The following is a 25,701-nucleotide window of genomic DNA, read 5'->3' as shown; positions in this document are numbered from 1 at the left end:
TTACAATTAATTATTAAAGAAATGATCAGAGTAGAAACAACAGGGGAAAAAAGGCAGCTGAGGGGTAAGATAAGAACTACTTTAGGTTTATCAGTCCAATTTCCAATTTAAGTAACAATATTGGCTTCCTATTGCTGCTATAACAAATTACCTCAAATTAAATGGCTTAAACAATACAAATTTATCATCGTACAACCCTAGAGGTCAGAAATCCTACATGATTCTCATTGGGATAAAATCAAAGTATTGGCAGGGCTGCATTCCTTACTGGAGGCCTCTTTTCTCCAGAAAACAACCCCGTCTTCCCTGATGGCCCTCAGGTGCTCCACTGGTCTCTGATGCCATAGTCTTTGCTTGGTTATTTTTCAGTCCATACTTTTGGCTAAAATAGTGCTCAAGGGAAGCAATAGTCATAATTCTCTAAGAGAAGTTCAGGAGGGCTAACTAAAGCCCTTCTATCCCTGGCCATCCTGTTCTGCTCCTTAACTTGTTTCACACATACCAAGTTGGTGCACAGTGCACTACACAAACATCTTCCGTAACGTCTCAGTTATGGAACAGGAAGGGGCCCTGTGCTCTTGGATTTCCCCCTCATTTATTTCACACTCATCCATAGGCTTTTTCCTAGGTGGAGGAAACGTGCATCTACTACTCCATTTTCCTCTATTTCCTTTCTTCTTTTCCCCACTGACTCTAAGAGCTGTAACTTAAATAGCTGTCTTTTTTCAAGCAGCATCCTCTTGACTTAAGCTTAATAACAAGAAGAGCCTCTTGAATTAAATTGCAAGTAATAGCAACCAACTCAAAAAACCTAAGAAAATTGGGTGCTCAGAGAAGGGTTAAACCATCAGCTAATCGTCCAGGAAATTATGCAATTGAACATCATGAACTACTGTAAATAGGTCATTGAATTCTGCCAGATCTCCTTCTCTCTCATTTCCTCTCCCTCCCTATCCAGATATTTTTCCTTCCCAATAATGTCAGTTCAGTTTTTTATCAGTGTGAACCATCTTCCACCACATGCTGGGGAATATGGCATCTGTCCTGTTCATCATGATCACCATGCTGGGAAACACAACCTCCTTCACTCAGCACCTCAGTTTTACATTTTACAATATTTTCCATCATAGAAAGACTGATTCACAGTTCCACTTAAAAAATCTAGAAAATATTTACTGGTTTGATGTTGATTGAACGTTCAGTGCAGCACTAATCAGATGTGGCTAGGGGGAGGGTCAGATAAGAGCATGACTACCAATTCCTCTTTCCCAGAGGCCATTCCCAGAGAAGAGGCCATTCCCAGAGAAGAGGAAATCACTGTGAGAAAAGTTAACCCAAGATCATTGCCATCATTTAAGAATCTGGGTGTCCTTGGTTCCATTTCCTTCACAGAATTAAAATGACCTTCTGAAATTTTTGCTCTCCCAAATGTTTAACTTACATATTCTGTTTACACAAGAAATGGAAACAACTGGTGGAGTAGAATGCTCGTGAACGTTCCTCACCTCTCATCTTCCAGCCAAATATGAGTACAGGTCAGCAGGGCTATTCATGAATGAGAACAATTCTGGATGATCAGCATAAAGCCAAGGGTCCGCAGGGCGAATCACCCTTGGGAGACTTTATTATCTTGACACAAGTTCCTTACAATTGTGGAATTAGACTAGTGGAAGTTCCCTAGAATTTCCAAGATTCAATATAAACAGATAGTGGAGAAATTTGCTCTAGTTCTCAAATACTAGAGATCAGCATAAAGCCTTTGTAAATACTCTGTATCAGAGTGATCCCCCAACCAGCAGCTACAGCATCACATGTGAACTTGTTAGAAATACAAATTGGGTGACCCTAACCACCTACTAAGTCAGAAACTCGGGCTAGGGTTAGCAATCTGCATCTTAAAAAACCCTCCAGGTGATTCTGGTGCATGCTAAAATTTAAGAACCACTGCTCTATAATAAGCTACAGTTAGGCCAGATAAGGCATGTTTTCACTTGAACATATCTCCTTATTAAGTGAGGGCTACGGTCCTTAGAAATATAGCATTTTGGGGATCCTTCCCTATTTATCTGCTGTCCTCAAAAACCCTGCTTCCAGTTACACTGATAAGAATTCTGAAAAGCAAAGATCATCTCAGGAGTTTAAATCTGACTTTCCAGGGTACCTCTGAAAGGCTCTAGTCAATGGCCTTAAGTAGCCTGCACTTGCTTCTCTTTTTAGATTGACAGATATCCATTATTGGAGATTGTGGTATTACTGGAGTATTATTGTGAGTGAGTCTTTATAGTATTATTAGATTATGGTGATTATAAAATTATGAAAATATTATTAAAAAGTGTTTCTGACTACTTATTTCTTGAAACCAGTGCTCTTTTTGTTTTTTCTTTTCTTGTTTTACTCTATATTTGATATTTTTAAAATAAAAATTCACCAGCATATCTCTTCCTTAATTTCTTATGTTGTTTTTGCTGATTCCCGGAAAGAAATGGTGGTTTGAACATATTTGGAGATGTACTTCTTTGTTTCTTCTCACCTTCTTACTTTGGGTTTCTTACATCAGATGACTTCCTGAGTCAAGTCATTTAAAACATCTTTTGAATTCATTCTTTTCACATGAAAAAATGATTCTCAGGCTGACATGGGAATATCATAAAAATAGAGAGAGAAGTGTGGTCCTCACCCACTTATACAAATGACTTAGGTATAAGTCATTTGTCAGGTTTCCATCTCCCATCTCCCTGTTTGTGCCTTGCGTATTTGCATTCCTAATAATGTCTTCTGCTTATCAGAATTGCTTTATTTTAATGAAGTCTAATCTATAAATTCTTACTTTAATGTTCTGTTCCAGAAATATTTACCTACCCCAATATTATAATGTTCCAATGTTTTCTTCTAGAGGCTTTATTACTTTCAGATACATGGTTCAAGTTGAATTAATTTTTGTGTATGGTATAAGGTGGAGGTCAAGACTTTTCTTTTTTCCATGTGGGCATCTATTTGCTCCAGCACCGTTGTTGAAATGACCACTCCCACCCCTTGACATATACTGAAGTGTTGTGGCACATTTGATAAAAATCAAGTTATCCTCCACATATGGATCTATTTCTAGACTCACTGTTTCATTCCTTTGACCTATTTGTCTATCCACACACTAATACCACACTGTCTTCATTATTGTATCTTTACAATAAATATTAGAATCTAGTGAACTTCCTCAATTTAGTTCTTCCTCTTCAAGATTGTCTTGGCTATACTAATCCCTTTATGTTTGCATTTAAGTTTATAGAATCAGTCTTTTAACTTACAGACACGTGCACACATACACACACCCCACTTCTGGAATTTTAATTGAGATACATTAAAACTATATGTCAATTTAGGGGGAATTTACACCTATAAATGTTGAATCTTCCAATTCTGTAACATAAAACATCTCTAGCTATTTAGGTCTTCTAAAATTTTTCTCAGTAATATTTTGTATTTTTCAGTGTAGGTATCTAACATATCATTAGTTAGATTTATTCCTATGTGTTTGATATTTCTCAAGCTATTTGTGAATAGTACTTTTAAATTTCATTATCATGTTATTAATTAGTCCATTGTTGTTTTAAAGATACAAGTCCCTTTATATTTTTGTGGAGGGTTTTTTTTGCTTTGTTTTTACTATTTTTCATGTTGCAAACATAATACATGTTTATTATAGAATTTTGAAAATCACAGAAGTATAGAGACAGATCTTAAGGTGGCCCCAATAATCTCTGTCTTCTGTTGTTCAAGCCCTTGAGTGAGGGTAGGACCTGTGATTTGCTTGTAATCAATAGAATGTGGCAAAAGTCAAAGATGTCACTCCCATGATTATGTTACATTGTGTAAGACTTTGTTCTGCTAGAGTCTCTCTCTGTTGTTTGCTTTGAAGAAGAAAGTCGCCATGGCTTTCTTTCAAGTGGAGAAGCCCATGTAGCATGGAATTGCAGGCAGTCTCAAAGAGAATTGTGGCCTCCAGCAAAAAACTAAAACCCTCAGTTCTTCAGCTCCAAAAGAATGAATTTTGCCAACAAACTAAAGGATCTTGGAAGTAGATCTTTTCCCCAGTTGAACCTCTGATGAGAATGCAGTCCTGGCTGACACCCTAATTGCAGCCAACTGAGACCTTGAAGCAGGAACTCAGTTAATCCCTGCCCAGACTTCTGGCGTACAGAAACTGAGAGATAATAAATGTGAGCTGCTTTAAGCTGAAAATTTTATGATAATTTGTTACCTAGCACTAAAAAATGAACACAAAGAACATACAAATAAAGTATAAACATTGGTCCCTTATAACATAGCTTTGTTACCTATGGCTACAGCTTCTTCCACTTTCCTCTTAAAAATGCATGAATTGTGTATGAATACTTCAAAAGTCAGCGTTTGTCAAATATGAGATAATAAATAAGTATCTCCTTGAGTGACAATGTGTCTTTAGAGACATTTTCCCTAAATTATGAAATGTTATCTTAAGACACTTGCAGAGGAGTTCCATTATAATTGAGGGCATGAATGACCCCGAAACTATGATTGTGTTAATGAAGTCTTTTGAATTCATTACAAAATGTTAAGAAATGTCTAATAGGTGGTAATAGCAACTATTCTAGTTAGTAAATGAGTCTGTTATGTGGGAAATGGTGATTACATAATGTTATAAAATGCAATATCTAAAACCACATGTAAAATATATTTTCAACTGTGCAAAATAATAGGTCATCAGATAAATAGCAGATAGAATTACAGATAGCTAGAAAGAGTGAAGGACTGGAAAGAACTGTATGAACAGGCTAACCATATTCATGTATGAGTCTTTGAATGTTAGAATTTTTAGTGATTTTTATATTACTCTTTATGCTTATCTATCTTTTTAAAATTTTCTACATGTTTTTCTTATATTCCCAAATATAAATGATTTGAAAAAGAAATGATCAATAGAACACGTATTCTATAAAAAGAAGAAATAAAAACATACTAGTTTAAGTTATTCCAGGACAATTATATATCTTACTTTGAGTAGAGAATCTTGCCAAATATTTTCACCTTTGATACCAATCTTTACTAGAAGGTACTACTAATTACATGGCACTAGTCTGGTGATAAAGATATAATAAAGGAGCAGCAATAAAACATCTTCCTCTGACTCTTTCTGTCTTCTCTGTGAAAATTCTAACCCTTCAAGTTCCTCCCAGTTAATACAGAAATTCTCCAGAAAACTGTGTTCTCTTCAATAGTCAGTAGGTCCTCAGCTTGCTGTATCTGTGCTGCTATAAAACTGTCACAAGCACCCACGCCCTAGAAAAGCTTCCAAAGCTGCCAGAAGGCTCCATAGCCATGCAGAGTCAAATCCCTCTTCATATTACTTCTCTTTGACAAGAAACTCCCCTGACTCAGTCAGGCTTTAAAAAACCCCTAATCCTCTTGGGCATTTTTCAGTCCTAGGACAAACATAGCTTTAGAGGTCATGCAAAGACCCCTGAAACAATATTGTCTTTAATTTGTGTAGCCCTTAAAAATATATAGCATGCTTTTACAGATACTGTCTCACTTTATATTTATGAAAAACTTCAAAAGTCACATAAATGCATTGCCTAATAATATCATTCTTTCCATCTCATATATAAGCAAAAGGTCCTTTGCAACTATAGTCAGTCCAAGGACACACAGCTAGTAAGTGATAGAGCCAGAACTCAAATACGCTGCCAAGTTCCATATTGTTCATTATGCTCTTTCCATAAAAATATGGTACAGTCTCTCCACAAACATCAAATTCTATGTATTATTTAAAGAGCATTGTGATTATGCATATTTTATAAACTGGCACTGATAAATATTTCCTAAGAGGAGACAGGAAATGTTAAAATCATTACTTTCAAAATATGATCTTTTCATTGAAAAATTCTGTATTTCACTTGTGTTAGAAAAGATATTCAGTATCAGGTATTTTTAAAATGCAAAATAAATGCCTTGAAGAGGGACTGTTTTGAATATTAAGCTCCACAGCATCAACCAAATGGCTGACATAAGTGTTAAAAATAGTTAACATCAAAATGTTACCAATTAAATTGAAATTCTCAAATGGCATATCTTGTGCTAGTAATGAAAACATCAAAATATACATGAATCATCAGGAATAAGATCTAACGAAGATGAATAAAATTAAAACATAGTTTCATTAAATTTGAATTCAGTACCATTGTATACAAATAAATGGCTATCAGATGGAATAATTAAATGTTTTTAATTGAGATATTTCTACAGGAAACATTGTTTCCTTTGTTATTTAGAATAAAAACATTTTCTCTTCAGGTTCACGGGAGAAAAATATCAAAAACATACCAACTGCAGATCTTCACCATGAGACTGATAACATAATTTAGATATGTTTGTATCACTTTTCTCTTAATTTATTTTTTAAAAAGTAAAAGAAAGATTATTCATATGATACATAATTCATTTTTAATTTTAAAATACTAACTCAATACGTAAAAATTTAAAAGCTAGCCGAACCATTCAAAGGTGAAGCAATTTTTGGAGACTGTCATGCAGTAACTCTACTCTCCCTTTACTCTGTCCTTGCCTGATCAGAGGATTCTTTTGGTCTCCACTTTAAAGCTATTTGGAAATACTACTGCCTTCATAGGATCAGACAAAGTACTGATTCTTTGTAATAGTGGACCTGTGGAGGTTTTGGTCATTATGTAACTATTTGTCGTGATGTACACTTGACCTTTTTTTTTTTTCACTGATGAATCATTTATTCGAACAAGACAAAAACATCTCCACATTGTTTCCTTTTATACAGAAAGTGGAACATTTCAAATATATTAGCTTTTCAACAGAATTTATTTCGGTCTGGTCCCAGGAACTGCCTTTCATTTTAGGATTCACGTTTTAGTAACGCATATGCACCCATTACAGCCAAAAGAGCATACTTGAATTTTGGGAGTTGTTCATTATAATGGTGAGCATACCAACATATGGTAAAAACCCTCTGGCTCTCCCCATCACATCCTTCTTTTCCAGCCAGTTCTGGCCTTCTTTGTACAAGCCTCTATTGTCAACTTCATTATTACCTCCTTTAGTCAGAAATTTGATGTCTCCATTATCTTTTTTATGAACTTTGATTACTCTGTGCACTGTTGGAATGTCTTGTCCTTCTACTTTAAAAACAACGATTTCACCATCTCTAACTGGGTCTTCCCGGAAATTTGTCAGGAACAGAAGGTTGCCCCTGTGGAAGGCTGGCTCCATGCCGCCACTCAGCACCACCATGATGGGACTCTCGCTGCCAGTGAGGACGATCAGGCCTTTCCAGATCATGAGCATTCATGACGCAGTCATGGCAAAGTTTAAGACCTGGTAATAGAGCTGGTGCTTGTTCATCTTCCTCGGGTCCCCTAAGATGTCCAAGCTAGACACGGGGAGATGTGACCCCGCAGTGCCCATGTGCACCATGCCGGGGTCTCTGGGGCCGAGGCGGCCCGCGGGCTCCGGGTGTTACAGACAGCTCACTTGACTTCTTATAGCAAACAACACCCTTCTATTTCAGTTCACATGAGGGTGGATACCTTTTGAAGTGGGGCATGTGATTCAGTCTGGCCAAAAATGAGCATGGTTGTCCCATATCACAGTGACCGGCTAGTGGTAGGCATATGACTGGGCCTCATTAGGCCAATCAGAATGGTGAATGTCCTGTATTTGTGTGTTTGCAACCTAAATTAGAATTTGTAAAGTCTTTAATTTGAGTCTCTTCTTTTTCACCTATTCTCCAGCTGCTATTCCAAGAGATAAGCTGGGTCATTGATGTGATCTTTAGCCTGGACTTTTCTATCAAGATGATTTTCCTCCAGAGTACAGACTCTTGTTCCATAGTGGGTTTGATTTCATGTCCAGTTCAATTATTTCTAGTTCAGAAATACTCCTCAGCAGGAATCCACACACCCAAAATGTCCTGATGCATATAATTGGGTAAAATGGCAAATAATGAGAAGTGAAATATGTATGATGGCAGCCTTTTCTCTTTGATCCTCTGAATTTTTTTCCAACCAAAAAATGAATAATTGGTACAATTAAAGTTGGCATGAAACTTACTGATTTTTTTAAACCACATTTTAATCCTTAATTTTTCTTTACTGGTATCTTCCAGTTTATTGGTTTTGATGTGTTTTTATTTTCTCTTTTAGTTCAAATTAATGTGTACTACTAATGATTATTTTATTTAAAGTATATGTGTGTTTTAAAACTGTCATTAGTTCATTCATATTTCCTTTAAAAAATAAAGACCAATTATGATTTTTTGTATATTTGGTCAGATCTCCAAAACAAATAATTTTACCTCCTATTTATAAGTTACATGGGAGAAGTCAATATGAGGTCATTTGGGAATGTTAAAAAAGACTATTTCATGCCTGGGCCACTGATAAGAGCTGCCAGCACCATAGCCATTGTGAAATCTGGGATAATCGCTACATTGCATTCCTTCTCAGAAACAGATAGCTTCCAGGAGAGGTAGTGGGAGTTAATGTCCATGTCATATGAGAAGAGGAACCAAGAGTTGCCTTTAATAATCATAGCTATATTAATTGCCTGTTACAGGAGCCTAATTCAAACTACCTTAAGAAAAACAGTATATTCATTCATGTAACTCTGATCAAAAACAATAATTAACACATATCATTCAATATATGCTAGGCATAGTTCTAAGTGCTTTATATGCTTTAGCTCATTTTATCTTTACAAATATCCCTATGACCTAGGTGTTATTAGTATTATCATCATCATCCCCCTTTTAGTTTTGAAGCATTCAAGCCATAGAGACATTAGGTAATGTGAATGGGACACAAGAGACAAAAAGCAGCAGAGCTGGGATTTGATCACGTGCAGCTTGGCTGCAGAGATCATGTACTGACTCCCCAATCTAGAGTGACTCAAATGCTCCTGGTGTCTGAGGTAGCTCCCGGAAATAGAAATGCTGTGGGAACTGCAACCACAGACGTGACAGCAAGACTCTCTTGGTTCATCCCTGTCAACTCTGCCCCTCTTTGCTTCTCTTGGTATGTTGACCATATTCTCTTCTGCTTGCCCTGGCCTTTCAATTTAGCAAGGACCCCATCCTCTAACAGGTGCAATTACTGACCCCAAGGGGTAAAAGATTGTCTGGTCCTGGGTCCCCTGCCCACTTCTATGACTTGGAATAAGTTGCTTGAGGCAGGAGTAGTGGAAAGCCTGCTGGAGAGACAAAAACAATCAGCTCCACGTTCCCCTGCAGTTCCTACCTGCCAAAGGTATGAGGTTTTAACTCTGTTTTTACTCAGTGAAGGTTGCCATTCCTAAGAGAGCATAAAAATAGGACTGTAAGTCTTACATGGATTTCAAAATCCATAATAAGATGTTTTAAGAATTAGTTATTCTAGGAATGTGGTTTAGGATCTATTAGCTCTTTAAGGCCCGTGAAAAGTGCTGAGATATTAAAAAAAAAAATTAGGTTAAAAAAAACCCCAAAAAATCAAAATGTGTACATATCTAATTAAATGTTTATGAAAGTAACATATTGGAAAGACAACTGTGACCCAGCTCCACTCATATACAGATAAATTTTAATAGGTTTAGTATAAAAAGGACAAAGTTCCCCAGAAGCTTGAGAATCTTGAGCCTCTGGAGGACTTAAGAAGGCCCTGTTCCACTAATGTAACTCTTGGAGGACCAGAGTACCCAGAGGGATCAGACAAAAATTAAACATTGTCACCATCCAGTGAATTTAATTTGCCATCCTTGGTCCATGTCACCTCAAAACAAATGGAACTATTTAAGCTTTGGTTATCTTTTCTAAGTTTTTGCCAAAACTCTCACAGGTGAGAATTCTACTCATCCTGTGTTTGCTCACAGAGTATAAAAATGACGATTATGATTTCTAGAGCTGTTAAATATATTTAGGGTTTTTAAGTAAAAGATCTTGATCTAAATACAAAGTATCCTGATTATTGTGGTTAAACTTAGAATGATAGTCTGCACTGTTTAAGTAAAACCTAATATTGAAAATGATGAATTGTTCTTTAGTTGTTAGATGTAAGTTATGTTATAAAAGTGCTCTCTCCTTGGGCCACTAACCAAGCAAACCATCTCTTTGCTTGTCCCTTTTCATACTTCACCTACACAAGGAGAACCTCCTTTTTCTTTTATTGTGATGCTTTATTGTATTACTCTGACTGTTGCAGAGTTTTTACATGTAACCTGGATAGTTCCTGTTTAACATAGATTTCTACTTCTCAGTGGAGTTATGAATACAACGAGATAGGCAGCAGTGAAGTGACATGGTATATGTGGCCCATCTTCATAGAACAGAGCTTTGCCCAACAATTTGGGGAGGTTTTTATAAATACACAAACTCATAAATATTTATGGAGATAGATCGATTGCCAGGTAAAGGCTGATTTTCTAAAAAGAGTAAAACCGTGATTCTTACGCATATAAAAGGAATATGTGCCACATATTTTGTGCAACTCATTAATTAAAGGGGGAATCAGTAAGATGTTACTGATCAAAGAAGAATTCAAAATACCATCGAATGATGGATTAAAAAGTGCTTAAATTAATTTACAAATAGATGTAAAAGTTGTCAATATTCAAGAGACAATAAGCAGATTCCACTGAGTACAACTTGGATCTCTATCGAAAAATATTGTCTTCATTGCTATCACTTACAATATGTAAGTTTTAACTTACAGAGTTGTGAAATAGTTCAAAAACAATGAAATGCACAGCGTCCCCATAGAATCTGATAACACTGAAGGGTTTGCTGGACAAAGTTTTCATTGGTCCATTGCAAATCTTTCATAATTTTTTTTGAAAACATCTACAATAAGTAGATATATAATAAAGAAATGGATATACTTTAAAGTAAAATGTCAAATGCCAACATCATATTAATTTTAACTATAAAATAGTTGACATCTAAAGCATTTCTGACTTTTAGCCATGATTGTCTCATTTTTCACAGTTTCTTTAAAATAGGGGTTCTTAAACCAGGGTACCTGGGCAGCATTTATATTTTCAGTAGGAAGAAAACAGTTGCTTTCATCAAAATCTAAAACAGTACTTGATACACAGTGGTTTGAAGCCAATCCTTATGGAGCACTTTGGAAGACAATTCCGTAACATGAACTCATTCATTCAAGCACTTCCTAAAATATAGAATACACAGTAGTTACACTTCCTTGGTATAAAGTGTATTCATATGCTTAAAAACAGAATTTGGGGGAGGGACCTCCAAGATGGCAGAGGAGTAAGACGTGGAGATCACCTTCCTCCCCACAAATACACCAAAAATACATCTACATGTGGAACAACTCCTACAGAACACCTACTGAATGCTGGCAGAAGACCTCAGACTTCCCAAAAGGCAAGAAACTCCCCGCGTACCTGGTTAGAGCAAAAGAAAAAACAGAGACAAAAGAATAGGGATGGGACCTGAACCTCTGGGAGGGAGCTGTGAAGGAAGAAAAGTTTCCACACACTAGGAAACCCCTTCACTGGTGAAGACAGGGGTTGGAGGGGGCGAAGTTCCAGAGCCATGGAGGAGAGCGCAGCAACAGGGGTGCAGAGGGCAAAGTGGAGGGATTCTTGCATAGAGGATTGGTGCTGACCAGCACTCACCAGCCTGTGAGGCTTGTCTGCTCACCTGCTGGGGGTGGCTGAGGGCTGAGAGCTGAGGCCAAGGCTTCAGAATTCAGATCCCAGGCAGAGGACTGGGGTTGGCTGCATGAACACAGCCTGAAGGGGGCTAGTGTGCCACAGTTAACTGGGAGGGAGTCCAGGAAAAAGTCTGGACCTGCAGGAGAGGCAAGAGACCTTTGTTTTGGGGTGTGCAAGGCAAGGGGATTCTTTCCCAGTGTGCCCGCAAAAGACAGAGCACTGCCTAAGCAAGCTCCAGAGACAAGCGCAAGCCGCAACTATCAGCTCGGACCCCACAGACGGGCATGAACCTCTAACATTGTGGCCGCTGCCACCAAGAATCCTAGAGAAAGGAGAATACACAAAACCCAAAGTTAGTAGAAGGAAAGGAATCATAAAGATGAGAGCAAAACTAAATGAAAGAGAAACAAAGAAAACAATAGCAAAGATCAATAAAACTAAAACTGGTTCTTTGAGAAGATAAACAAAATTGATAAACCACTAGCCAGACTCATCAAGAAAAAAAGGGAGAAGACTCAAATCAATAGAATTAGAAATGAAAAAGGAGAAATAACAACTGACACTGCAGAAATACAAAAGATCACGAGACATTACTACAAACAACTCTATGCCAATAAAATGGACAACCTGGAAGAAATGGACACATTCTTAGAAAAGCACAAACTTCCAAGACTGAACCAGGAAGAAATAGAAAATATAAAAAGACCAATCACAAGCACTGAAATTGAGACTGTGATTAAAAATCTTCCAACAAACAAAAGCCCAGGACCAGATGGCTTCACAGGTGAATTCTACCAAACATTTAGAGAAGAGCTAACAACTAGACTTCTCAAACTCTTCCAAAATATAGCAGAGGGAGGAACATTCCCAAACTCATTCAACAAGGCCACCATCACCCTGATACCAAAACCAGACAAAGATGTCACAAAGAAAGAAAACTACAGGCCAATATCACTGATGAACATAGATGCAAAAATACTCAGCAAAACACTAGCAAACAGATTCCAACAGCACATTAAAAGGATCATACCCATGATCAATTGGGGTTTATCCCAGGAATGCAAGGATTCTTTAATATACCAAATCAATCAATGTGATAAAAACATACTAACAAATTGAAGGAGAAAAGGAGAAAAATCATTATGATCACCTCAATAAATGCAGAAAAAGCTTTTGACAAATTTCAACACCCATTTATGATAAAAACCCTCCAGAAAGTAGGCATAGAGCGAACTTACCTCAACATAATAAAGGCCATATATGACAAACACACGGCCAACATCATTCTCAACGGTGAAAAACTGAAACCATTTCCACTAAGATCAGGAAAAAGACAAGGTTGCCCACTCTCACCACTCTTATTCAACATAGTTTTGAAAGTTTTAGCCACACCAATCAGAAAATAAAAAGAAATAAAAGGAATCCAAATCAGAAAAGAAGAAGTAAAACTGTCGCTGTTTGCAGATGACACAATACTATACATAGAGAATCCTAAAGATGCTACCAGAAAACTACTAGAGCTAATCAATGAATTTGGTAAAGTAGCAGGATACAAAATTAATGCACAGGAATCTCTTGCATTCCTATATGCTAATGATGAAAAATCAGAAAGAGAAATTAAGGAGACACTCCCATTTACCATTGCAATAAAAAGATTAAAGTACCTAGGAATAAACCTACCTAGTGAGACAAAAGACCTTTATGCAGAAACTATAAGACACTGATGAAAGAAATTAAAGATGATACAAACAAATGGAGAGATATACCATGTTCTTGAATTGGAAGAATCAGCATTGTGAAAATGACTATAGTACCCAAAGCAATCTACAGATTCAGTGCAATCCCCATCAAACTACCAATGGCATTTTTCACATAACTAGAACAAAGAATTTCACAATTTGTATGGAAACACAAAAGACCTCAAATAGCCAAAGCAATCGTGAGAAAGAAAAATGGAGCTGGAGGAATCAGACTCCCAGACTTCAGACTATACTACAAAGCTACAGTAATCAAGACACTATGGGCTCGGGCCCTGAACCAAGATGGTGGAGTAGAAGGATGTGCTCTCACTCCCTCTTGCGAGAACACCAGAATCACAGCTAGCTGCTGGACAATCATCAACAGGAGGACACTGGAACTCACCAAAAAAGATACCCCACATCCAAAGACAAAGGAGAAGCCACAATGAGATGGTAGGAGGGGCGCAATCACAATAAAATCAAATCTCATAACTGCTGGGTGGGTGACTCACAGACTGGAAAACACTTATACCATAGAAGTCCACCCACTGGAGTGAAGGTTCTGAGCCCCACGTCAGGCTTCCCAATCTGGGGGTCCACCAACGGGAGGAGTAATTCCTAGAGAATCAGACTTTGAAGGCTCATGGGATTAGATTGCAGGACTTCAACAGGACTGGGGGAAACAGTAACTCTACTCTTGGAGGGCACACACAAAGTAGTGTGCGTATCAGGACTCGGGAAGGAGCAGTGACCCCAGGGGAGACTGAACCAGACCTACCTACTAGTGTTAGAGGGTCTGCTACAGACGCCGGGGGTGGCTGTGGCTCACCATGGAGACAGCTACACTGGCAGCAGAAGTTCTGGGAAGTACGCCTTGCCTTGAGCCTTCCCAGAGTCCGCCATTAGCCCCACCAAAGAGCCAGGTAGGCTCCACTGTTGGGTTGCCTCTGGCAAAACAATGAACAGGGAGGGAACCCAGCCCCACCCATGAGCAGTCAAGTGGATTAAGTTTTACTGATCTGCCCACCAGAGCAACAGTCAGCTCTACCACCACCACTCCCTCCCATCAGGAAACTTGCACAAGCCTCTTAGATAACCACAACGACCAGAGGGAAGACAGTAGAAGCAAGAACTACAATGCTGCAGCCTGTGGAACAAAAAACACATTCACAGAAAAATAGACAAGATGAAAAGCCAGAGGGTTATGTACCACATGAAGGAAAAAATAAATTCCCAGAAAAACAACTAAATGAAGAGGAGATAGGCAACCTTCCAGAAAAAAGAATTCAGAATAATGATAGTGAAGATGATCCAAGACCTCAGAAAAAGAATGGAGGCAAAGATAGAGAAGATGCAAGAAATGTTTAACAAAGCCCTAGAAGAATTAAAGAACAAACAAACAGAGATGAAGAATACAATAACTGAAATGAAAACTACAATAGAAGGAATCAATAGCAGAATAACTGAAACAGAAGAATGGTTAAGTGACCTGGAAAACAAAATGGTGGAATTCACTGCTGCGGAACAGAATAAAGAAAAAAGAATGAAGACAGCCTAAGAGACCTGTGGGACAACATTAAATGCAACAACATGTGCATTATAGGGGTCCTAGAAGGAGAAGAGAGAGAGAAAGGACCAGAGAAAATATTTGCAGAGATTAGAGTCAAAAAATTCCCTAACATGGGAAAGGAAATAGCCACCCAAGTCCAGGAAGCAGAGTGAGTCCCATACAGGATAAACACAAGGAGAAACACGCCATGACACATAGTAATCATATCCACAAAAATTAAAGAAAAAGAAAAATTACTGCAAGCAACAAGGGAAAAATGACAAATAACATACAAGGAGACTCTCATAAGGTTAACAGCTGATTTCTCAGCAGAAACTCTACATGCCAGAGGGGAGTGGCATGATATACTTAAAGTGATGAAAGGGAAGAACCTACAACCAACATTACTCTACTTGGCAAGGATCTCATTCAGATTCGATGGAGAAATCAAAAGCTTTACAGACAAGAAGAAGCTAAGAGAGTTCAGTACCACCAAACCAGCTCTACAACAAATGCTAAAGGAACTTCTCTAAGTGGGAAACACAAGAGAAGAAAAGGACCTACAAAAACAAACCCAAAACAATTAAGAAAATGGTCATAGAACATACATATCAATAACTACCTTAAACGTGAATGGATTAAAGGCTCCAACCAAAAGACACAGGTTTGCTGAATGGATACAAAAACAAGACCCATCTATATGCTGTCTACAAGAGACCCACTTCAGACCTAGGGGCACATTCAGACTGAAACTGAGGGGATAGAAAAAAATATTCCATGCAAATGGAAATCAAAAGAAAGTTGGAGGGCTTCCCTGGTGGCACAGTGGTTGAGAGTCCACCTGCTGATGCCAGGGACACGGGTTCGTGCCCCGGTCTGGGAAGATCCCACATGCCGCGGAGTGGCTGGACCCGTGAGCCATGGCTGCTGAGCCTGCACGTCCGGAGCCTGTGCTCCGCAACGGGAGAGGCCACAAAAGTGAGAGGCCCACGTACTGCAAAAAAAAAAAGAAAGAAAGAAAGCTGGAGTAGCAATACTCATCAGATAAAATAGACGTTAAAATAAAGAATGTTACAAGAGACAAGGAAGGACACTACATAATGATCAAGGGATCAATCCAAGAAAAAGATTGTAAATATATATGCACCCAACATAGGAGCACCTCAATACATAAGGCAACTGCTAACAGCTATTAAAGAGGAAATCAACAGTAACACAATAATAGTGGGGGACTTTAACACTTCACTTATACCAATGGACAGATCATCCAAAATGAAAATAAATAACAAAATAGAAGCTTTAAATGACACAATAGACCAGATAGATTTAATTGATATTTAGAGGACATTCCATCCAAAAACAGCAGATTACACTGTCTTCTCAAGTGCGCACAGAACATTCTCCAGGATAGATCACATCTTGGGTCACAAATCAAGCCTCAGTAAATTTAAGAAAAAGGAAATCATATCAAGCATCTTTTCTGACCACAACACTATTAGATAAGAAATCAATTACAGGAAAAAAACGTAAAAAACACAAACACATGGAGGCTAAACAGTATGTTACTAAATAACCGAGAGATCACTGTAGAAATCAAAGAGGAAATCAAAAAATTCCTAGAGATAAATGACAATGGAAACACGATGATCCAAAACCTATGGGATGCAGCAAAAGCAGTTGTAAGAGTGAAGTTTACAGCTCCAGAAGCCGACCTCAGGAAACAAGAAAAATCTCAAATAAACAACCTAACCTTACACCTGAAGGAACTAGAGAAAGAAGAACAAACAAAACCCAAAGTTAGCAAAAGGAAAGAAATCATAAAGATCAGAGCAGAAATAAATGAAATAGAAACATGGCAAAGATCAATAAAACCAAAAGCTGGTTCTTTCAGAAGATAAAGAAAACTGATAAACCATTAGGCAGACTCATCAAGAAAAAGTGGGAGAGGACTCAAATCAATAAAATTAGAAATGAAAAAGGAGAAGTTACAACAGACACCGCAGAAATACAAAGCATCCTAAGAGACCACTGCAAGCGACTCTATGCCAAAAACATAGACAACCTGGAAGAAATGGACAAAGTCTTAGAAAGGTATAATCTTCCAAGACTGATCCAGGAAGAAATAGAAAATATGAACAGAGCAATCACAAGTAATGAAATTGAAACTGTGATTAAAGGTCTTCCAACAAACAAGAGTTCAGGACCAAATGGCTTCACAGGTGAATTCTACCAAACATTTAGAGAAGAGCTAACACCCATCCTTCTAAAACTCGTCGAAAACATTGTGGAGGAAAGAACACTCCCAAACTCATTTTTTGAGTCCACCATCACCCTGATACCAAAACCAGACAAACATACTACAAAACAGGAAAATTACAGATCAATATCACTGATGAATATAGATGCAAAAATCCTCAACAAATACTAGCAAACAGCATCCAACAACACATTAAAAGTATCATACACCATGATCAAGTGGGATTTATCCCAGGGATGCAAGGATTCTTCAATATACACAAATCAGTCAATGTGATACACCATATTAACAAATTGAAGAATAAAAACCATATGATCATCTCAATACATGCAGAAAAAGCTTTTGACAAAATTCAACACCCATTTATGATAAAAACTCTCCAGAAAGTGGGCATGGAGAGAACCTACCTCAACATAATAAAGGCCATATCTGACAAACCCACAGCAAACATCATTCTCAATGGTGAAAAACTGAAAGCATTTCCTCTAAGATCAGGAACAAGAAAAGGATGTCCACTCTCACCACTATTATTCAATATAGTTTTGGAAGTCCTAGCCACGGCAATCAGAGAAGAAAAAGAAATAAAATAATACAAATTGGAAAATATGAAGTAAAACTGTCACTGTTTGCAGATGACATGATACTATACATAGAGAATCCTAAACATGCCACCAGAAAGCTACTAGAGCTAATCAATGAATTTGGTAAGGTTGTAGGATAGAAAATTAATGCACAGAAATCTCTTGCATTCCTATACACTAATGATGAAAAATCTGACAGGGAAATTAAGGAAACACTCCCATTTACCATTGCAACAAAAAGAATAAAATACCTAGGAATAAGCCTACCTAGGGAGACAAAAGACCTGTATGCAGAAGACTGTAAGACACTGATGAAAGAAATTAAAGGTGATACCAACAGATGGAGAGATATACCATGCTCATGGATTAAAAGACTCAATATTGTGAAAATGACTCTACGACCCAAAACCATCTACAGATTCAGTGCAATCCCTATAAAATTACCAATGGCATTTTTTATGGAACTAGAACAAAAAATCTTAAACTTTGTATGGAGACACAAAAGACCCCTAATTGCCAAAACAGTCTTGAGGGAAAAAAACAGAGCTGGAGGAATCAGATTCCCTGACTTCAGACTATACTACAAAGCTACAGTAATCAAAAGAATATGGTACTGGCAGAGAAACAGAAAAACAGATCAATGGAACAAGATAGAAAGCCCAGAGATAAACCCACACACCTATGGTCAACTAATCTATGACCAAGGAAGCAAGGATATACAATGGTGAAAAGACCATCTCTTCAATAAGTGGTGCTGGGAAAACTGGAGAGCTACATGTAAAAGAATGAAATTAGAACACTCCTTAACACCATAAACAAAAATAAACTCAAAATGGATTAGAGAACTAAATGTAAGACCGGACACTATAGAACTCTTAGAGGAAAACATAGGAAAAACACTCTTTGACATTAATCACAGCAAGATCTTTTTTGATCCACCTCCTTGAGTAATGGAAATAAGAACAAAAATAAACAAATGGGACCTAATGAAATTTAAAAGCTTTTGCACAGCAAAGGAAACCATAAACAAGGCGAAAAGACAGCCCTCAGAATTGGAGAAAGTATTTTCTTTCGAATCAACGGACAGAGGATTAATCTCCAAAATATATAAACATCTCCTGCAGCTCAATATTAAAAAAACAAACAACCCAATCCAAAAATGGGCTGAAGACCTAAATAGACATTTCTGCAAAGAAGACATACAGATGGTGAAGAAGCACATGAAAAGCTGCTCAGCATCACTAATTATTAGAGAAATGCAAATCAAAACTTCAATGAGTTATCACCTCACCCCTGTTAGAATGGTCCTCATCAGAAAATCTACAAACAACAAATGCTGGAGAGGGTGTGGAGAAAAGAGAACCCTCTTGCACTGTTGGTAGGAATGTAACTTGCTACAGCCACTATGGAGAAGAGTATGATGGTTCCTTAGAAAACTAAAAATAAAATTACCATATGATCCAGCAATCCCACTACTCAGCATATACCCAGAGAAAACCGTAATTCAAAAAGACACATGTACCCCAGTGTTCACTCCAGCACTATTTACAGTAGGTCATGGAAGCAACCTAAATGCCCATCGACAGACGAATGGATAAAGAAGATGTGGTACGTATATACAATGGAATATTACTCAGCCATAAAAAGGAACGAAATTGGGTCATTTGTTGAGACGTGGATGGATCTAGAGACTGTCATACAGAGTGAAGTAAGTCAGAAAGAGAAAAACAAATATCGTATATTAACGCATATATGTGGAACCTAGAAAAATGGTACAGATGAACCAGTTTGCAGGGCAGAAATTGAGACACAGATGTAGAGAACAAATGTTTGGTCACCAAGGGGAGAAAACAGCAGTGGGATGGGGATGGTGATGTGATGAATTGGGCGATTGAGATTGACATGTATACACTGATGTTTATAAAATTTATGACTAATAACCTGCTGTATAAAAATATTAAATTTAAAAATTAAAAAAATACATAAATAAAAATATAAATTACCAACTTAAAAAAAAAAAACAGTATGCTACTGGCACAAAAATGGAAATATAGACCAATGGAACAGGATAGAAAGCTCAGAGATAAACCCACGCACGTATGGTCAACTAATCTATGACAAAGGAGGCCGGGATATACAATGGAGAAAAGACAGCCTCTTCAGTGAGTGGTGCTGGGAAAACTGAACAGCTACATGTAAGAGAATGAAATTAGCACACTTCCTAACACCATATACAAAAATAAACTCAAAATTGATTAAAGACCTAAATGTAAGTCCAGACACTATAAAACTCTTAGAGGAAACATAGGCAGAACACTCTTATCACATAAATCACAGCAAGATCCTTTTTCACCCACCTCCTAGAGGAATGGAAATAAAAACAAAAATAAACAAATGAGACCTAATGAAAGTTAAAAGCTTTTGCACAGCAAAGGAAACCATAAATGAGATGAAAAGACAACCTTCAGAATGGGAGAAAATATTTGCAAGCGAAGGAACTGACAAAGGATTAATCTCCAAAATTTACAAGCAGCTCATGCAGCTCAATACCAACAAAACAAACAATCCAATTAAGAAATGGGCAGAAGACCTAAATAGACATTTCTCCAAAGAAGATATACAGATTGCCAACAAACACATGAAAGGATGCGCAACATCACTAATCATTAGAGAAATGCAAATCAAAACTACAGTGAAGTATCACCTCACACCAGTCGGAATGGCCATTATCAAAAACTCTACAAACAATAAATGCTGGAGAGGGTGTAGAGAAAAGGGACCCCTCTTGCACTGTTGGTGGAAATGTAAATTGATACAGCCACTATGGAGAACAGTATGGAGGTTCCTTTTAAAAACTAAAAATAGAACTACCATACAACCCATCAATCCCACTACTGGGCATATACCTTGAGCAAACCATAATTCAAAAAGAGTCATGTACCACAATGTTCATTGCAGCTCTATTTACAATAACCAGGACATGGAAGCAACCTAAGTGTCCATCGACAGAAGAATGGATAAAGAAAATGTGGCACATATATACAATGGCATATTACTCAGCCATAAAAAGAAATGAAATTGAGTTATTTGTAGTGAGGTGGATGGACCTAGAGTCTGACATACAGAACGAAGTAAGTCAGAAAGAGAAAAATTCTGTATGCTAACAAATATATGTTGTATCTAAAAAAAATGGTTCTGATGAACCTAGGGGCAGGACAGGAATAAAGACGCAGGCATACAGAATGAACTTGAGGACACTGGGAGGGGGACGGGTAAGCTGGGACGAAGTGAGAGAGTGGCATGGACTTATATATACTACCAAATGTAAAATCGGTAGTGGGAAGCAGCTGCATAGCACAGGGAGATCAGCTCGGTGCTTTGTGACCACCTAGAGGGGTGGGATAAGGAGGGTGGGAGAGAGGGAGATGCAAGAGGGAGGGGATATGGGGATATATGTATATGTATAGCTGATTCACTTTGTTATACAGCAGAAACTAACACACCATTGTAAAGCAATTATACTCCAATAAAGATGTTTAAAAAAATATATTGTTTTCAAAAAGAAAGAAAAGGAAATTTTCTTTTAATATTTCCTCATATTATTTAATTTTGACATTCGTGTTCATTTTGGTTATCTTTCTGTTATTTTTAGTTGCTTCACATTTGCCCCCCCATAGCACCCGCTTGCTTGAGTGTAGTGTTCAAAAGTCTGTTGTGAGGTGGCAGAACATTAACAATATTCATCTGTCTCAGCTTAAAAAATATGAGAGGAAAGGAGCCAAGAATCTGAGAGAGGATGATGTGTCAAGCCCAGTTTAGTTACCCCAGGAATGTTAGTTTTAAAATTTTTTCCATAATTCTTATGTGCTAAGAATTATTATCCTCATTTTATAGACAATGATATTGAGGCTCAGAGGGATTACACATTTGCCTGTATCTGTACTTGTTCTCAGGTTCATCTAACTCTAATGAGCTGTATACTTTTACTAATACACTTTGATGCCTCTTTATTTCAAACTTTCCATCCTCTAATATGCAAAGAGAAAGTTGTAAAAAAAAATCTTTTAAATATAAAAATAGATAGGGGCCACATGTCAAAGACTGATTTCATTAATTAATTAGGAAACCAAAAATAAATAAATAAATAAGAGAGCTGGTTACAGGTGTATTTTAAAAGCACAGTTTTTTGTGGTCAGTAAGGAAAGAAATACCAATCTAAGATTGTTAAATTAGATACAAAACTTGTTATTTTCCTGCTAGGGAATAAAATGATAACTTTTGAAGTTATCTTTCCTATCAGTCCTCCACCCCAAAAATCATACCTCATAAGTTTTTTTTCTTTTCTTCTGCAGATTAAGCTCTAACTGTATAGGCATATAAAACACCTGGGGTTTTGTTAGTAAAACAGAACTACAACCTACAAGATAGTTAGGTGAGAGTAAAACAGGTTTATTAACAAGTAATCTAGCATGATATTAAAAAATCAAAGACAGCATTTATCTTAATTTCTCATTTTGAAATATTATTTTACAGAGTATAGTGATTTGAGAGTGTGGGCTCTGAAGCAGACTGCTTTGGTTCAAATGCTGTGTCCTTCCACTAGCTCTGTGTCGTTAAGCCACTTACTTAAATTCTCTTTGCCTTTATTTCCTAATCTTTAAAATGAGAAAAATAATAACGGAGTTTACATTATAGAGTATTATGGGAATTAAGGAAGGCTTGTGCATGGCAAATACCTTAACCAGTCATGGTTGATAATTCAAGGTTGAGTTCATTTTGGTCTTTTTCATTGTAGCCATGAGGTGAAGTTGCAGCAATCATAACTTTGGGGTGGGTAGTTATTTTGTTTTATTTATCATCTTCACTTGTTTCTAGACATTCTTTCATTACCTTGTTTTTATTTCTCTATGTCAGCACCACCTTGCACTTAACGCTATTAAATTTTATGAACCGTGTTTCCAGTTGGTTAAATTTGTATGTAGTTATGTTCATGTCAGATAGTCTATCAGCAAGTGTGATTAATGTGATATCTACAAATGCGATAAGCATATTCATGATTCCAGGACCAGGTCATCAATCAAGGATTATTTAAGACTGGTTTCGGAACCAATGCACTAACATAAGGTGAAGTTCCTTGAATTTCATATTAAAATGTGCCATATATTGTGTTTATAAGTAAGACATTTCTGTAGTTTCTTTATTGACCTTAAAACTATAAAATTACTTCATCTAAAGTGTGTACTTTAAAAATCTGGATGACTCAGCCTGAAACCCGTGCTTTTTTTTCTTTTTCATTTTACTTGCCTTTTCCAACTTGCTGTCTTTTAAGGAGTAGAAACTAAACAAGCAGACTTCACATTTGGATATGAAAGGATATGTCATCAGTACCAATGATCGTTAATTACATACAAATAGTTTTACAAATGTGAGGGCTAGCACCCCCCTTAAAATTCCAAGATATTACTCCACACTGAATAATTTAAATTAGAAATGCAAACCAAATGCTAAAGGTAGCATTTGGCAATGTTCTTGATTAGAATAAATGCATGTAGTATTTGTTTATGCAGCAAACTGAAGTGCCCTCCCTGGTTGTTTTGCTATTTGAAGAATCTTCATAGAATCTCAAGTACTTGTTGTGACTGAGGCAAAAACTAATTTGCTTCCCATTATGATATCTGCCTTTCCAGTCGTGTATTTAATTGTGGTGAGGTCTTGGGAGTAGTTTCTGACTTTCATACAAGGAAAAATGAGAGTAGTTACTTTTGACAGCTTACAGATAAAAAAAAGATGGAAAATAAGTTGAAGGCGGAATTAAACTCAAACTATAAAAGCCTTAATTAGTGGAAGCATAATTACAGGGAGCTATGGTAGAATAAAATCTAAATTGTATTAAAATATTTTTTCAACTGACTTGAAGATGGAAAAAGCATGCTTTTACACTATAAGAAATTTCTCTAAATTACTGCCCATCATTGAATTTCATAGATTAAAACTGAGTGCTAAAATAAAAGCTTTTTGCTACCATTCTTTTTGTTTGGTTCAGTTTGGAATGATTTCCTAAGGCATTTTTAGAGCAGTAATATTCTTTCTTCCTGTTGTGTGTGGTGAAAGCTGTCCAATCATTTTCAAGGCCAGGGATAACAATGATTATTAAAAAGTATAGATACTACAAAACTCCCTCCTTAAGAAGTCATTCAATCAATAACTGAGCAATTATTATATACATTCACAGAACAGAATAGGCACTCAGCACCACTCTTGGTATAATCAAGGATGCTTAGAAGAGCTAAAAATGATGCTTAGATTTTTTTTTTTAATCTCTCTTTCTTTGTTCCCAGTCTGCAAATAGTCATGAATAGGCAGGGATATGACCATAAAAGAATGAGTAGTGCATGAAAGAAAGCTAAATTGTGAGTTATTATTAGTGTACAATTTTAAACACAAATATTCATATATTTAATTATTCTTAATATAATAATTAATTAAGCTTGAGTGTTAAAAAATTTTATCATGTTAGCTTTCAGAGTTCCCTGTCTGCAGTTGAACCTCCTAGATTTTTAGATTTCTTAAGACAGTGAAAAAATATGTATTTATATCTATTTACACACACACACATGCATACATGTATATGTATATACATTATATATTATTTTGCCAGGTAGTAACTTAAAAAAAAACCTACAACTCTCTGTTCTCTCCATTATTTTACAAAATGTATTTTTAAAATTTAGGAAGAACATCATTGTAAATGAAGGGAGAGTCCTTGTGTTACTGAACTCAAGTCCAGCTGCTTGCTGCTCAAAAATCAATACCCGAGGGCTTCCCTGGTGGCGCAGTGGTTGGGAGTCCGCCTGCCGATGCAGGGGACACGGGTTCGTGCCCCGGTCCGGGAAGATCCCACATGCTGCGGAGCGGCTAAGCCCGTGAGCCATGGCCGCTGAGCCTGCGCGTCCGGAGCCTGTGCTCCGCAACGGGAGAGGCCACAACAATGACAGGCCCATGTACCGCAAAAAAAAAAAAAAAAAAATCAATACCCGAGAGGCAGTTGTTGGTAGAAAGGAAAGTTGCTTTTAATCAGAATGCCAGCAATGTGGGGAGATGGTGAACTCAGTGTCTGCAAAAAACTAAATCCAAAGAAGGTTCTGCTTACCCATGAAAGTTTTTCAAAGGCAAAAGGGAAGTATTCTCAGTTAATCATTGAGAAAGGGGGTCAGAGTCATTGCCATCCACTACTGCACGGAGGCTTGTCTGACTCCTTGTGATCTTTCTTTAGATGCTATCTCATTCACACAGTTTGTTCCCAAGATTACTGAATGGGAAGCTATGGAAGAGATCTGGTCATCTGTTAATTACTTATTCTTCATTTCTACCTCTTTGATCTACAGAAAGAATCAACAGGTTAGCCAAAGTATTGTGTGATCAAAAGATTTGATAGGTGTGCTAGGACTAGAGATGAGTAGAGCATGGGGACACCTGATTTAAAGTAAGTTACAATATAGCTTTGCTAAATTGACAAAAAAAGGGGGTTTCCTGCTGAGGGCAGTTTCCTGCAAAGAGCTGCTTACACTTGCAAGGGGGAAAAAGTGAGTTGGCAATCTGAATAAGTCATGCACTGACTATATTATGCTTTTTGGCATTTTTTTCTTTTTTGGTCATTTGTCATGGATTGGTCAAAATTCCATTACTGACTAAGGTTTGGGAATGACTGGACCAGAGGTTAAAATATTATGTATGGGCCTTTCACAATGTAGCCTCAACTTACCTTTTACTCTTATCTTCTGAAAATTTTACCCATGAATTCTAAGCTTCAGCTGTGCTGAACCACATTATTACACCCCAAAATAGTACTTGCTTTGGAATGCA

At 37.2% G+C, this 25,701-nt stretch overlaps 1 protein-coding gene and 1 pseudogene across 2 annotated transcripts in view; one reads left to right on the top strand and one right to left on the bottom strand.

The window, feature by feature from the left end:
• XIRP2 (xin actin binding repeat containing 2) overlaps positions 1–25,701 on the top strand; it is a 299,799-nt gene that overhangs the window by 37,543 nt on the left and 236,555 nt on the right. The window lies entirely within an intron of this gene.
• Positions 6,934–7,347, bottom strand: LOC132428141 (signal peptidase complex catalytic subunit SEC11C pseudogene; annotated as a pseudogene).

Source organism: Delphinus delphis, chromosome 7, assembly GCF_949987515.2.
Source record: "Delphinus delphis chromosome 7, mDelDel1.2, whole genome shotgun sequence".
Classification (NCBI taxonomy): Eukaryota; Metazoa; Chordata; class Mammalia; order Artiodactyla; family Delphinidae; genus Delphinus; species Delphinus delphis.
Note: the sequence above shows the minus strand (reverse complement) of the source record. Positions and strands in the feature narration are given on the sequence as shown.